This window comes from Siphateles boraxobius, unplaced genomic scaffold (genome assembly GCF_051911475.1).
Source record: "Siphateles boraxobius isolate OS27281-9 unplaced genomic scaffold, OSU_SipBor_1 43, whole genome shotgun sequence".
In the NCBI taxonomy this organism is placed as follows: Eukaryota; Metazoa; Chordata; class Actinopteri; order Cypriniformes; family Leuciscidae; genus Siphateles; species Siphateles boraxobius.
The window spans coordinates 1,974,874-1,988,778 of record NW_027509064.1 but is presented as its reverse complement, the minus strand read 5'-3'; the positions used below and the strand labels follow the sequence as shown (position 1 = coordinate 1,988,778).

The 13,905-nt window shown below is 46.1% G+C and overlaps 2 long non-coding RNA genes across 2 annotated transcripts in view; one reads left to right on the top strand and one right to left on the bottom strand.

The window, feature by feature from the left end:
• Positions 1–13,905, bottom strand: part of LOC143708789 (uncharacterized) — a 686,037-nt gene that overhangs the window by 495,078 nt on the left and 177,054 nt on the right. The gene's annotated exons all lie outside the window — the stretch shown is intronic.
• On the top strand, positions 2,301–8,968 carry LOC143708835 (uncharacterized). Its single transcript, XR_013193672.1, has 3 exons — positions 2,301–2,349; positions 2,429–2,494; positions 8,896–8,968. It is a non-coding gene; the product is annotated as an uncharacterized LOC143708835 (long non-coding RNA).

Sequence of the window (13,905 nt, the reverse complement as noted above, 5' to 3'; positions counted from 1 at the left end):
TGCTCTGCTCCGGGGTCCGGCCGACCCGCTGCAAGATGGCGCGTTTGAGGTCTTCAATGACCAGGAGGTTCTGGACTGGTAGCTGTTGTGCGGCGATCTAGGCTTCTCCGGTCAGCAGCGGGATCAGCCGCATCGGCCAGTCCGTGGGCGTCCAGCCCCAGGCCTCGGCCGACCTCTCGAACAATTCGAGGAAGGCCTCGGGATCATCTTGTGCGCCCATTTTGTGGAGGTGCATGGGCAGGGCCGAGGCTGGAGCTGGCGATGATGGTGTGGCCCGAACCTCCCGGTCCATCCAGCTCCGGAACTGCTCGCGGTCCTCCTGCTGGGCCCGGAGGAGTGTCTCGAACCGGCGCTCCTGTTGCTCCTCCATGGCCAGCATAGCCTGGTGTTGTTGCTGGTGGAGTCCCGCGAGCGCGTGGATGATGTCCGCAAGTGGGGACGGGGACTGTCTGGCGGCGGCCTCTTCTTCCATCCCGGGTTTCGGCACCAGTTTAGTGAAGGTTCAGTGTTAGTGTGATGGAAGAAGACAGGGGTCGGCGTGACTGGGACTCGTACAGTTTTATTTGGTCCAAGAAACAAAAGAAATGCGCTGTGCGCGCTCTAACATAAACCTCGTTCAGGTTCAGAGAACACTCTTTCCACTATATAAAAATATCACTCTTCCCAATATTTTAAAATATCACTCTTTCCACTTTCAGCTTTTCAGCGTGTCGTGCACGAGTCCCCAGTCCTTCTCTCTCCGCTCTCTTGCACCAGCCGGCTTTTATGCGGTCTCCCCACGCCAATTACTGCAATCAGAGACAGGTGTTCGTCATTTTGCACTTGACCTACTTACTCACTGCTCGGCTCCGTCGTTGCTCTCGCACCACTGACTTCCCTGAACCACGCCCCCCTCGCCACAGAGACATGCACATACAAACAAGGCTAATTAAATGCACACACCTGAACTAATTGAGAACTCATCAAAAACCATGACAACTAATTTAACAGTGGAAAACGGTGCAAACTGAAAACAAAGTCCAAACTCAGTGAGACTGTGACAGGTACTATGCCATTTGGTTGGTAGCTAGCTATTGTAGATAATTAAAGTTAGCTAATGTTTCATAGCTAGTCTCGATTTCCCTACGCAATCTCACAACTGTGGGAATTTAGCTGCAATTCCTGTGTTCATTGTAACAGTAACTTGATTTATTTATTTTTTATCTATTTTACAGTGAATTTGCATGAGATTTTTACTTTGGGAGCCGTTGAGCTCTGTAGGCATTATATGAAGCATTTGGTAGATAAGAGAGAGACTAAATTAAAAGTGAATAAAACATGAATAAATGGATTTTCCTCAGGCTTTTGGCTCAGGCAATGAGAGAAGTGTGACAGTATCACTCAGAGAACAGAACAGGGGGTTGTTTCATAAAAGAAGCTTAGAAAAGCGGGGATTAAGCTCCAAACCGCGACTTGAATTAACCTAACAAATCAGTTGGGGCTTAAGGCGGTTTCATAAAAGGTAATTCAAGCTCACGCAATCTCACTAATTTGAAGCAGGTTTATCTAGTCTAGATAAGTGTGCGTGCACGCTATTCTTAAGAGGTCCTAATGGTGGAGCATAGATTCATCAATTTAACATGGCAACTAAAGGGAAAGAGAGAGCAGCGATGTTCACGGCAACTGAGCAGCAATTACTTCTCGAATCTTACGAAGAATTTAAACACATGATTACAAAAAAAGGAAATACCGCAGCAATTAATAATACGAGAGAAAAAGGCTGGCAGGAAATTGCTGATCGTCTCAATGCGCAAGTAGCAATTAATGTAGGCCTACATTACTATATTTTATTAAAGTTAAATTAAATGTTTGTCACAATACATTGAAGTGTGTGTGTGTAACTTTTACAGCAGCAAATTAAGTGAAGAAAAAAGAACATGGCAGGAGGTGAAAATAAAATATACAAATATTGTTCAGAATGGTAAGTATTAATTATAAAGTATAAATCTATGTAAGTACTTAAGCATAACCAGCTTGATGTTACAACTGTCCAGTCTCATGATGTTTAATAATTGCAGCTACCAAAAAGAAGAGTGAGGTTGCTGGCTCTGGGGGAGGGCCACCAACAGCCAACTTTACTCCTGCAGAGGAGCCGGCATTAGACCTGAAAAAAGGGAGGCCTGTCATTGAGGGAATAGAGGGGGGAACAGCATCTGGATCAATTCCATCCAGTATAAGATATCACTACTTAAAAGGTATTTTGTTTATTTTATTTATTTTTATTCTTGCATTCCTAACTAAATCGTTTTGTTTATAGTGATGCCAAATTCTGTGTGCTTTCTGGATCCACCAGACATCATGCTGAACCCTGTGAGTAAGACAGGATGAGTTTAAAGCACTGATTTGTCAAGTGGTGATTTATTAAACCAAGTTTAGTTAATGGTTTTAGGTTGAAGGCCTATCTACAGTTGAGGAGGATGAGGAGACTGTGTCAGTATGTTCAAGGAGGCCTGAGGTAGGCACAGATTTGCACATTATATATTTAAAAGCCTACCTGTGAGGTGCTAAATTGTGTTGTGGCAAGGGGGGCGTAGTTTTGCGAAATCTGTAACGAGAGAGGAGCCAGTGTCAGCTGTGCGGTGAGTAAGTAGGTCAAGTGCAGATGATGAACACCTGTGTCTGATTGCAGTGATTAGCGTCGAGAGACCGCATATAAGCCAGTAGGAATGAGAGAGCGGGTGAGAGAGAGAAGGTCTTGGGACTCGCACGCTGCACATGGACTGAGAGCTGGAGAATCAGCGGGAAAGAGTTTGTTCTATGAACGTTGCTGTAGCTAAGTCTACGGTGGAGCTGCATGTGGCACAACTTTTGTTTTCTTTTACTTGTTACGAGTCAATAAAGTGTGAGCCCCAGTCAAGCCGACCATTTCTTCTTCCTTCCACACACACCTCACTACACTGGTGCCGAAACCCGGGACAGCTTGACCCGGGACGAAGAAGACTGCCGCGGCTATGCAGACTGCGCCAGGAGCGCCATTTGCGGAGCTCATCCAATCTCTCGCGGGTCTTCACAGTAAAGCCCTGCACGGCCCTCAAATCTAGGCCCGAGCCCGGCCCTGACCCATGACACTCAGGCCCTAAACCGACCCGTGTCCGACAGCTCATCAAAATTATCAGCCCGACCCGAGTCCGAGCCCTTTTTTTTTTCTCTCTCTCTCTCATTACACAGTGACAGCCTGCCCTATTTGCAGCCATTAAAATAGGTCAGTTTTGTTAGTAATGTTTCCTTTCATTTATTTATTGTTAATTTAGACAAATGATTGGAGCATTTTGTTTTAAATGACGACCAAGCAGCCGAGCCGACAGCGAGTAAAACATGTTTGATCAATTTAGCTTCTCAAATCAACGCTAATACTTTACTTGGCTACCATAAAATCCATAGATATAAAACACTTAAAGCATATCGCACAGACAGTTAGTTTAATAAATGTTTATTTATTAAACCACAGTGAGCAAACAATATTTTTTGAAATACTGTGGCAGGCACAGGCTGCACGCAGCGCTCGCAAACGAAATGAGCAATAGCCTACAATCTAAACAAATTAAATTAAATAAATTAAAAACAAACTTGCAGGTTATCTTACCTCAAAAATGGACCACAGAACATGGCCATTCTTTTTTCCAGTAGTTTCCAACAGTTAAATGAAAATAAAGTCCAGTCAAACGAAAAACCTAGTTTCCAACAGTTAAACGAAAATAAAGTCCAATCAAACAAAAAAGATAGAACAGTCTCTTACTGTTTTCTCTTAATAGGCTATTCTCCATTTCACATGAGGTGAATCGCATGCAGCTCGCGCTGACGAGAAGTGTGCATGGGTGAGACTGTCATGTCAGTGTAATTATAAGTCCAATTAAACGAAAAACATCAGTAGACTAGTTTCCAACAGTTAAACGAAAATAAAGTTCAATCAAACGAAAAACATCAGTATTTTCCAACAGTTAAACGAAAATAAAGTCCAATCAAACGAAAAGTTAGAACAGTCTCTCACTGTTTTCTCTTAATATTCTCCATTTCACATGAGACAAATCGTCGCGCAGCTCGCGCTGACGAGAAACCTTCTGTGTGCGTGCGTGAGACTGTCATCTCAGTCATATGTCAGTGTAATAATAAGATAGGTTAAAAACAGGTTATGAAATGTCTTTTTATGTTTGTTTTTCTATCGTCGACGTCAACTTCTCGTATTTTCTTTTAATTAATGTCTAAAAATATAAAAAGGATAACCCAAAAAAGGCGAGGCCCGGCCCGCATCTGAACTATGACGTGAAAATTGGCCCGAAGACCGGCCCTAGGGGCGTAAATAAGTCGGAGCCCGTCGGGCTCTGGCTGAAATGCAGGGCTTTACTTCACAGGGAGCAACACCAGGCCCCGCTGGTCGTAAAGGAGGAGCAGGACCAACGCTTCCAGCTGCTTCTCCGAGGCCAGCAAGAAGACCGCAAGCTGTTCCGGAGCTGGCTCGACCGGGAGATTCGGGCAGTCCCCTCACCAGCTTCAGCCTCGGCCCCGCCCCTACCTCTCAGCAAGATGGGTCCAGAGAACGACCCGGAGGCCTTCCTTGATTTGTTTGAGAGGTCGGCTGAGGCCCGGGGATGGCCCCGCGTGGACTTGCAGCGGATCGGACGGGCCACAGAGCAACATCGGCAGCGATTCAGGACGCTGAGCCTGGAAGAGTCCAGCCGACCCTTCGTCATGGCGCAACAGCTCCGGGACTCCTGCCGCAGATGCTTGATGGCCGACGGAGGTGACGTCGAGAACATTGTCAATAAGGTGGTACTGGAGCAGTTTGTGGCGAAGCTGCCCAAGAGGACTGCCCAGTGGGTCCAGTGCCACCGCCCGACGTCGCTGGACCAGGCCATCCAACTGGCGGAAGATCACATGGTGGCGTGCCCAGGGGTCCGCGAATCCCTGCCTTCTTTCTATTTTGTTTCCCCTTCTCTCCCCAAACCTATTCCCTTTCCCAGGTCTCATGGGGGAGTGATGCCCTGGCCGGCGCCAAGGCGGAGAACGTGGCCCTCTACGCAGCCCGTTCCAGCGCCCAGGGCCCCACCCCCCCGGGGCCGGCTGTCCATGAAACGCTCCTTTCTCTCACCTGCCGCCCCGCTCTCTCCACGCCAATCCCTTGACCCGCTTCCTGCCGCCGGGGTGGCGAGGAAGCCTGGGCCGGCCTGTTGGCACTGCGGGGATCCAGGACATTTTTTTGACCGGTGTCCGGTGATGGAGGTGGGGACGCTGATCCGGATCCCCGACGGGGCACAGGCTGCCCCCGATCAAGCTGGCCTGTACTAGATACCAGTGAGTATCAAGGGGGGGTACGTATCAGGCTTTGGTGGATTGAGGCTGCAACCAAACCTCCATTCATCAAAGCTTGATTCAACCTGAGGCATTGGATAACAGCCGCATGGTTCAGGTACGGTGTGTGCACGGGGTGGTGGTGAGTTATCCTATAATGCCTGTGGAAATTAAATTTAGGAGAGAAAAGCATATTGTGGAGGTGGCAGTTAACCCGCACCTCCGGCATCCGGTAATTCTGGGGACTAATTGGCCTGCCTTTAGTAAATTATTGGGGTCTTTGTGCACGGATGCCTCTTGGGGAAAGGGAAATAAGGGAAGGACAGCGGTTGTTCAGGTGGGGGAAACTGTGCCGGGACCACTGGGTACTGATGCAGTGGAACGGAGCGCTCTAGAGAGAATCATCCTCACAGAGCGCGATGATTTTCCTCTGGAGCAGTCCCAGGATGAAACGCTGAAACACGCTTTTGATCAGGTCCGCTCTATCGACAGCCAGCTACTCCAGCCAGACCAACCCACTCTCTTATCCCTATTTTACTATTATAAAGAATAAGTTGTATCGGGTGACCCAAAATGCCCAGTCAAAAGAAGATACAACTCAGTTGTTAGTTCCTAAGAGCCGCCGGGAAAATGCTTTTCCAGGCGGCTCACTGTAATCCAATGGCCGGGCATTTAGGACAAACGGCGACACTAAACCGTCTCATGGCCCGGTTTTTCTGGCCGGACATTCACGAGAACGTGCGCAGGTGGTGCGCGTCTTGTCGTGAATTTCAGTTGGTGAACCCACCGGCCAATCCAAAAGCACAATTGTGCCCTCTCCCGTTAATGCAGGTCCCCCTTCGAACGAATTGGTATGGACCTCATCGGGCCATTCAGTCAGCACGTGGGCACCGCTTTGCGTTAGTCCTGGTTGATTACGCAACGCAGTACCCTGAAGCATTCCCGCTCCACAATATTTCTGCCAAAAGCGTTGCGAGCGTACTGTTTTCATTAATCTCCTGGGTGGGAATCCCTAAAGAGATTCTCACCGACCAAGTGATTCGCCTTTATGTCACGAACTATTCGCGAACTTTAAGAATTATTGGGCATTAAATCGATTCGCCCTAGCGTCTACCACCCACAAACAGACGGTCTGGTGGAACGGTTTAATCGCACGTTGAAATCCATGATTCGAAAGTTCGTACACGAAGATGCCAATAATTGGGATAAATGTCTAGAACCCCTCTTGTTCGCCGTACGCGAGGTCCCCCAAGCCTCCACGGGGTTTTCCCCCTTTGAGCTTCTCTATGGGCGTCAGCCCCGCGGGGTGTTAGACGTCCTTAGAGAGACTTGGGAGGACGGACCGTCCGCTAGTTAAAACGAAATTCAGTATGTCTTGGACCTGAGAATAATGCTCCACACTTTAGGGTGGCTATCAATGGAGAATTTGTTACAGGCTCAAGACAGACAGAGCTGGCTGTACAACAGGGGGGCTAGACTTCGTCAATTTGCACCGGGAGATAAAGTGCTTGTATTGCTCCCTACCTCCAGCTCTAAATTGCTTGCGAAGTGGCAAGGACCCTTTGAGGTCACACGGCGGGTGGGTGATCTCAACTGTGAGGTAGTTCGGACAGATAGGGGCGGGGCACATCAAATTTATAACCTCAACCTCCTCAAAAAGTGGGTTGAGGCAAAGTCAGTGATGCTGGCGACGGTGGTGAACGGAGAAGAGGATCTCGGTCCGGAAGCGAACCAAAAGCCACAATCCCTTGCTCTGGCGCTTGGTGGGGACCACCTCTCACCCTCCCAGCTCACTGACATTAAAAAATTGTAAACTGATTTTGCTGATGTGTTCTCACCCCTGCCTGGCCGAACGAACCTCATTCAGCACCACGTTGAGACAGAACCGGGCGTGGTTGTGCGCAGCCACCCCTTATCGTTTGCCTGAACATAAGAAAAAAATGATTCAGGACGAATTGGAAGCAATGCTGGATATGGGGGTAATAGAAGAGTCCAACAGTAACTGGGCGAGCCCGATAGTTTTAGTTCCCAAAACCGACGGCTTGATCCGCTTCTGTGTGGACTATAGAAAGGTGAACGTGGTGTCTAAATTTGATGCTTATCCAATGCCGAGGGTTGACGAATTGCTTGATCGGCTGGGTACTGCTCGCTTTTATTCGACACTGGACTTAACAAAGGGATATTGACAGATCCCCTTGTCTCCCATATCCAAAGAAAAGACAGCTTTCACAACACCGTGTGGATTACACCAATTTGTCAACCTTCCTTTCGGCTTGTTCGGGGCTCCTGCAACTTTTCAGCGTCTGATGGACAGGATTCTCCGGCCGCATGCTGCATATGCCGGTGCCTACTTGGATGATATCATAATCTATAGTAAGGACTGGCAGCGTCATATGCAGCATTTGCGTGCTGTCCTGAAGACGCTGAGAAGGTCTGGGCTCACGGCCAACCCGAAGAAGTGTGAGATTGGGCGTGTGGAAGTAAGGTATCTGGGCTTCCACTTGGGTCACGGAAATTGATAAGACGGCAGCAGTTGCGACCTGTCCGAGACCTAAGACGAAAAAGGAGGTTAGACAGTTCCTGGGCCTAAGTATTCGGACCTCGCTAGCCCGCTGTCTGATCTAACTAAAAAGGAAGCACCAGATACGGTCCAGTGGATGGAGCAGTGTCAGCAGGCTTTCACCCAAATAAAGGCTGATCTGTGTGGCGAGCCGCTTTAACATGCTCCTGACTCCTCTCTCCCTTTTATCTTACAGACAGACGCGTCGGACAGGGGGCTGGGCGCGGTCCTGTCCCAGGAGGTGGAGGGTGAAGAGCGGCCGGTGCTGTACGTCAGTCGCAAGCTCTCTAAGAGAGAGACGATGTACAGCACCATAGAGAAGGAGTGTTTGGCCATCAGATGGGCCGTTCTCACCCTCCGCTACTACCTCCTGGGGCGGGAGTTCACCCTCTGTTCGGACCACGCTCCCCTACAGTGGCTCCACCGCATGAAGAATACCAACGCGCGGATCATCCATTGGTATCTAGCTTTACAGCCGTTTAAGTTCCAGGTGGTCCACAGGCCGGGTGCACAGATGGCTGTGACCGAATTCCTCTCCAGGAGGAGGGGGGGAGGCTGCAGGCCTGATGGCTCCCCGGCCTGAGTCGGGCAGTGGGGGTATGTGGCAAGGGGGGCGTGGTTTTGCAAAATCTGTAACGAGAGAGGAGCCAGTGTCAGCTGTGCGGTAAGTAGGTCAAGTGCAGATGATGAACACCTGTGTCTGATTGCAGTGATTAGCGTCGAGAGACCGCATATAAGCCAGTAGGAATGAGAGAGCGGGTGAGAGAGAGAAGGTCTTGGGACTCGCACGCTGCACATGGACTGAGAGCTGGAAAATCAGCGGGAAAGAGTTTGGTCTATGAACGTTGCTGTAGCTAAGTCTACGGTGGAGGTGCATGTGGCAAAACTTTTGTTTTCTTTTACTTGTTACGAGTCAATAAAGTGTGAGTCCCAGGCAAACCGACCCTGTCTTCTTCCTTCCACACACATTGAACCTCACTACATGTGTGTATTTCCATTATTGGCAACAGGATGCTGACACCCTTCTAGAGCCCTCTCAGTCTGGGACCACATGTGACCAAGTGAGTATTAAAAAATTACAAAAAAGTGCCAAGAGCACTAGATCAAATTGAAAAAAACTTAAATTTCTGTTCCTACAAAACCCAGAACATAAAGGGAGTCTACAAAAGGTATCTCCTGTAACAAATGGAGGCCATAGATACTGACATCCAATATAAAAAACTCAAGATGAGAAAGTTGGAGCTGGAAATCCAACAGCTTGAGAAGAATGCAAGTAGAACTGCCATATTTAAAACAATGACACATGACCTTTTTGTTTTTTGATCACATTTAATTGTATGTTTTCACCCCCAACAGCCAGCTTTAACCTAAATTTAAAAAAAAATTAAATATTACTTGTGTGTCTGGTAAATTAAGGGGAAAGTGAAAACTTTTAACATGGTTTGGACAGTATTAACCAAAATAATTATTGGCATAACTGTCTCTTATAACTAGGGGTGCGCCGATCCGATACTCAGTATCGGTATTGCTCCGATACAACAAATATTTCCCGGATTGGGTATCGACAGACGAGACCATCCAAATCCGATCCGATATTGTAGCCTACGAATGTTATTGTTATACAACGCAAAAGGCACAAAAACATTATAAAGCACTATAATGTTTCCGTGTACTATATTCCAAGTTTTCTGAAGCCATTACATATAGTTTATTGTGAGGTACAGATTTAAATCGTTAAATTAATCTTCACCTAAGTGCTTCCCTCCGCTGCGGCTGTCAATCATTCTCCATTCAACGTCAAACAGCACTCGGGTAAAAAGTCAACATGATGAAACACTCTCCAAGATGAGTCAATGTTCATATTATTATACTGTAGATCTGTAGATAAAGGTCTATGGTTTGCATAAAAGCACTTTAACGTGCTGGAGTTTCACATGTTACTTTCTACCGGGTGTCTGTTAGATCACAACACAACTGATCAGTGAACACAACACTGGAGTAGAGAGCGATATAATTGCTCTTCACGCGCACATTAACTGAAATTTAAAACTGTTAAAAGGCTCAAACTAATGAATAAATAAATAAATATATGTATATCTTACTTTTGTGCTTTGAACTTTTCAATGCGAAGCGCTGCACGCCGTGACTCCATGTTGCTTCGAGCGCATCGTTCTGCGCACGGGATGCGCATAAGTGTTTCGTGCCGCTCTGATTGGAGGCTTTCATATTACAATACTTTTGCGCAATGGCAGTTTATTGATAGCCTTAGTTATTCTCTCCAATCTATCATATGTTGTTGCTTCATTAAAAAGTTGCGCTTAAAATTTAAAAATAATTGTCTTTAATTATATAGTATATATTTTGTCTGTATACTGTTTTACAAAGTAAGGAAAAAATGTTTAAGTCAAGCTTTGATGCCTTTAACAAAAGAATAATCACAGTCTCTTCCCCACAGTGAGGCATACAGATACAATTTATTAGGTAATTTGGCACTGTTTTTTTGATTATTATTTTAGTATTGGATCGGATTGGTATCGGCCAATACTGAGTCCCAGGTATCGGAATCGGTATCGGAGGCAAAAAAGGCGGATCGTGCCACCCCTACTTATAACCCTGCCTATTTCATTGTCATCAAAAATGCCTTCAATGTCCCAGTCTTGCTCTACAACCATCCATTGGTTGTCTCTCTCTCCTCAGACAGGCAATGTTATGTAGCACAACACATGCAACAACAATGTCACATGCCCTTTGTGGAATCACACACTAATTCAGGCACTGGAACCTTGACTTGATGCCATCTCTATACGAGCTCTTGTGCGTGCATGGGCAATATTGTAGTTGTGCTGTGCCTCAGTCTGCATCTCCTGATGGGGAGTCAAGAGAAAAGGCAGGCATGCATATCCCTTGTCTCCCAGCAAAACTCCTGAGAATTGACCTGAATAAAAAAAAAAAAAAAAAAAAAAAAAAAAAAAGCATTCAATTTGGTGAAGGTATTTTAAAGCTGTAGTTTTTGCTATATGTTAAGTGACTAACTTGTGCCAGTTGGTGGGAAAGAGAAGAGGCCCGAAAGATTCTGGAATCATGCACTGAGCCAGGTCATTTTGCCTCTACATTTGTGATGATAAAATGTAGGTCACTACATTGGACTTATATATATATATATATATATATATATATATATATATATATATATATAAATAGAATTGTTAATGCATTTGCAATGAATAGAACACTGGTGCCCAGCTTATTGTAAAGAACAATCGCTTCTAGCCTACAATATAATCGCAGTGGGACTGTACCTGTACATTGATGCTGTGTAATGATTTCCTATTAACGAAGTCTGCTTCATGCGGACCAGACGGGAGCTTTATGCGCACGTGGGTGCAGTCCAGAGCTCCGATAACATTTGGGAAAGCTACAAAACTTAAGTGTTTGTCTGTCAATTGCCTGTCTTACATTAACAGACAATAAATATTTCCATTTTCTATATATCGTTCTTATTTGAACTTACCAGCAATTCCATAAAAGGCCTGTTTAATACTGTGAATAGACAGGTACACAATTCGTACAGAGTGGCAAACCGATGTTTTGCTGATATTCTCTGCATCTCCAACTGTGTACAAAAATGTTCCGCTGGCAAAAAAGCGAAGAGCAATGCACACAGTCTGTGGGATTGTGAGGGCTTTATTGGGCCGTGGGCTATTTGCGATGTGTGGGCTCAGTAATCTACAAATATATGCTATCCCTTCCCTCGAGAATCTATACCGCTCATGCAGGTAGTAGTCAGAAAAAGCCAACGGGTCTGCCCTGTCCCTGAAAGTACGTTCTCTTTGAAATGCCCAGCGTATGATTATCGCTCACTCATCCACCACCTCATCAATGAAAGGACACGCCATGACTATGCGTCCTCCTACACATATGGGTGGAGCTCCCTATTTATAGACATTTAAATGATTCATTACAAAAATCACACCAACTAAAAAAATAGGCCTACCTTTACTTCTTTACATTTGTTTCACTTTTTGTATGTTCGAATGTATTACATTTATTTTTAAAGTGCATTTGTTTTCATTGTTGGACTGATAGTGGTTACATGAAATAAAATGGCAGCATGCCAGAGAGTCCGATGTAATATCATCACATTCCCAGTGGGTCAGTGTTAAAACTGTAATGTATTGTGTTGCCACTAGAGCGCGCTGTTACGTTGGCTGGGCCAGTGCTTTTCGTGTAAACACCAGCAACGCACAAGTTCCGCGTTCTTCAGTAAAAGAAGTTATTGTGCAGTCACACTCGTTGTGTTTATTGTCTCCAGTATCTTACATGGTGTCAGAAGTGTAGCATGGCTACCCCACAGTTTGAGCACCCGAAGATTGACTGGGAGGCTGCGGATTTATATCAGGAATTTGACCGTTTTCGGAGCCACGTTATGTTTGTTTTTGATGGACCACTTTCAGAACTAACTGCAAAGCAGCAAGCCGGCTGGCTGGGTACATGGATAGGCGGACAAGGCAGAGAAATTTACAAAACGCTCACCTGGGCTGAAGGTGAGAAAGAGGATCCTGAGAAAGTGCTAGAAAAGTTTGAGAAGTATATCAGACCAAGGAAGAAAAAGAGGATAGCTCGCCATCGTTTCAAGCAGAGGAAACAAGACGTAAGTGAGAGCTTCGACCATTTCGTTAAAGATTTACGACTACTGTTAATGGATTGCGCATATCCCGACCCTGACAACATGTTGGTTGACGCGATTATCGCTGGCGTGCGTGAAAAACGAGTGCAAGAGAGACTGTTAGACAAAGGTGAGGAATTAACACTAGCCAAAACCATTGAAATCCCTCAGCAATATGAGATGTCTCAGAAACAATTGAAAATAGTCCGAGATGATGTTACATGCTCTCAGGTGTCCACTCTAGCAGAAAGTGTTCAACCTAAATTTTCTGGCCAAAGCAGAAAAACTCGCTATCCAGATCGCAAGTTCACTCAGTCAAAGCCCTCAGCTTTCTGTACTAGCTGCGGTAAACATCCCGATCACAAATGGAACGAGGGAAAGTGCCCAGCCAAGGGCTCAACGTGCTCTTACTGTCACAGACCCAACCACTGGATGGCGGTGTGTCGTAAACGTGCTGTCCACACACTGAATGTAGAGGCGCTGGAGGAGACTGATGATGAAATACTGAACATTAGCCTAACAGACGTTGTGCTTCCAGCAGCTGCATTAACTGTGGACAAATGGACTGTGCATTTGATAATACTTTCACAGAGAGTCCAGTTCAAGATAGATAATGGTGCCAAGTGTAACACTTTGACTCTTGATAGCTACCAGCAACTCGGGCACACTGGTGAATTGAAGCGTTCTAACAAGCTGTTGCGCTCCTACTCTAATCATAAGCTCAAACCAGTCGCTGCCGTAGATTTATCAGTGTACTACAAACAGTGTGCCACCGATGCAGAGTTTGAAATTGTGGATATTGCACAGGAAAGTGTGCTCAACGGAGCCACGGCTGAAGCTTTAGGTTTGATAACAAGGCTGAACTCTGTACAAAATGCTGCTGAAGCTGAGGCTGACTCGCCTGTGGAGGGCATTCTCGAACAAGACATTGTTCCTCAAGGCCTTCGTGACTTTCCTGAGCTAATACGCATTACAGGGACTCTGCCAGGGAAGTACACAATCAAAATAGAGACCAATGCTAAAGGTGTTGCCCACCCTGTGCGCAGACAGCCAGCTGCACTCAAGGGACAGATTGTCCAGAAACTGCATGAAATGGAGGAAAATGGCTATATAAAAAAAGTCGAGCAGCCCACTGAGTGGGTCAGTTCAATGGTGGCGGTCTCTCGGGGAGACAAGTTAAGAATTTGCATAGACCCCAGCGACTTAAATAAGGTAATCAAAAGAGAACATTACCCCATGTGCACTGTTGAAGAAGTCGTGTCATCTATGCCTGGAGCACGAATATTCTCAGTCCTTGATGCCAAGTCAGGATTCCTCCAGATTGAGTTAGATGAAGAATCATCATTCCTTACAA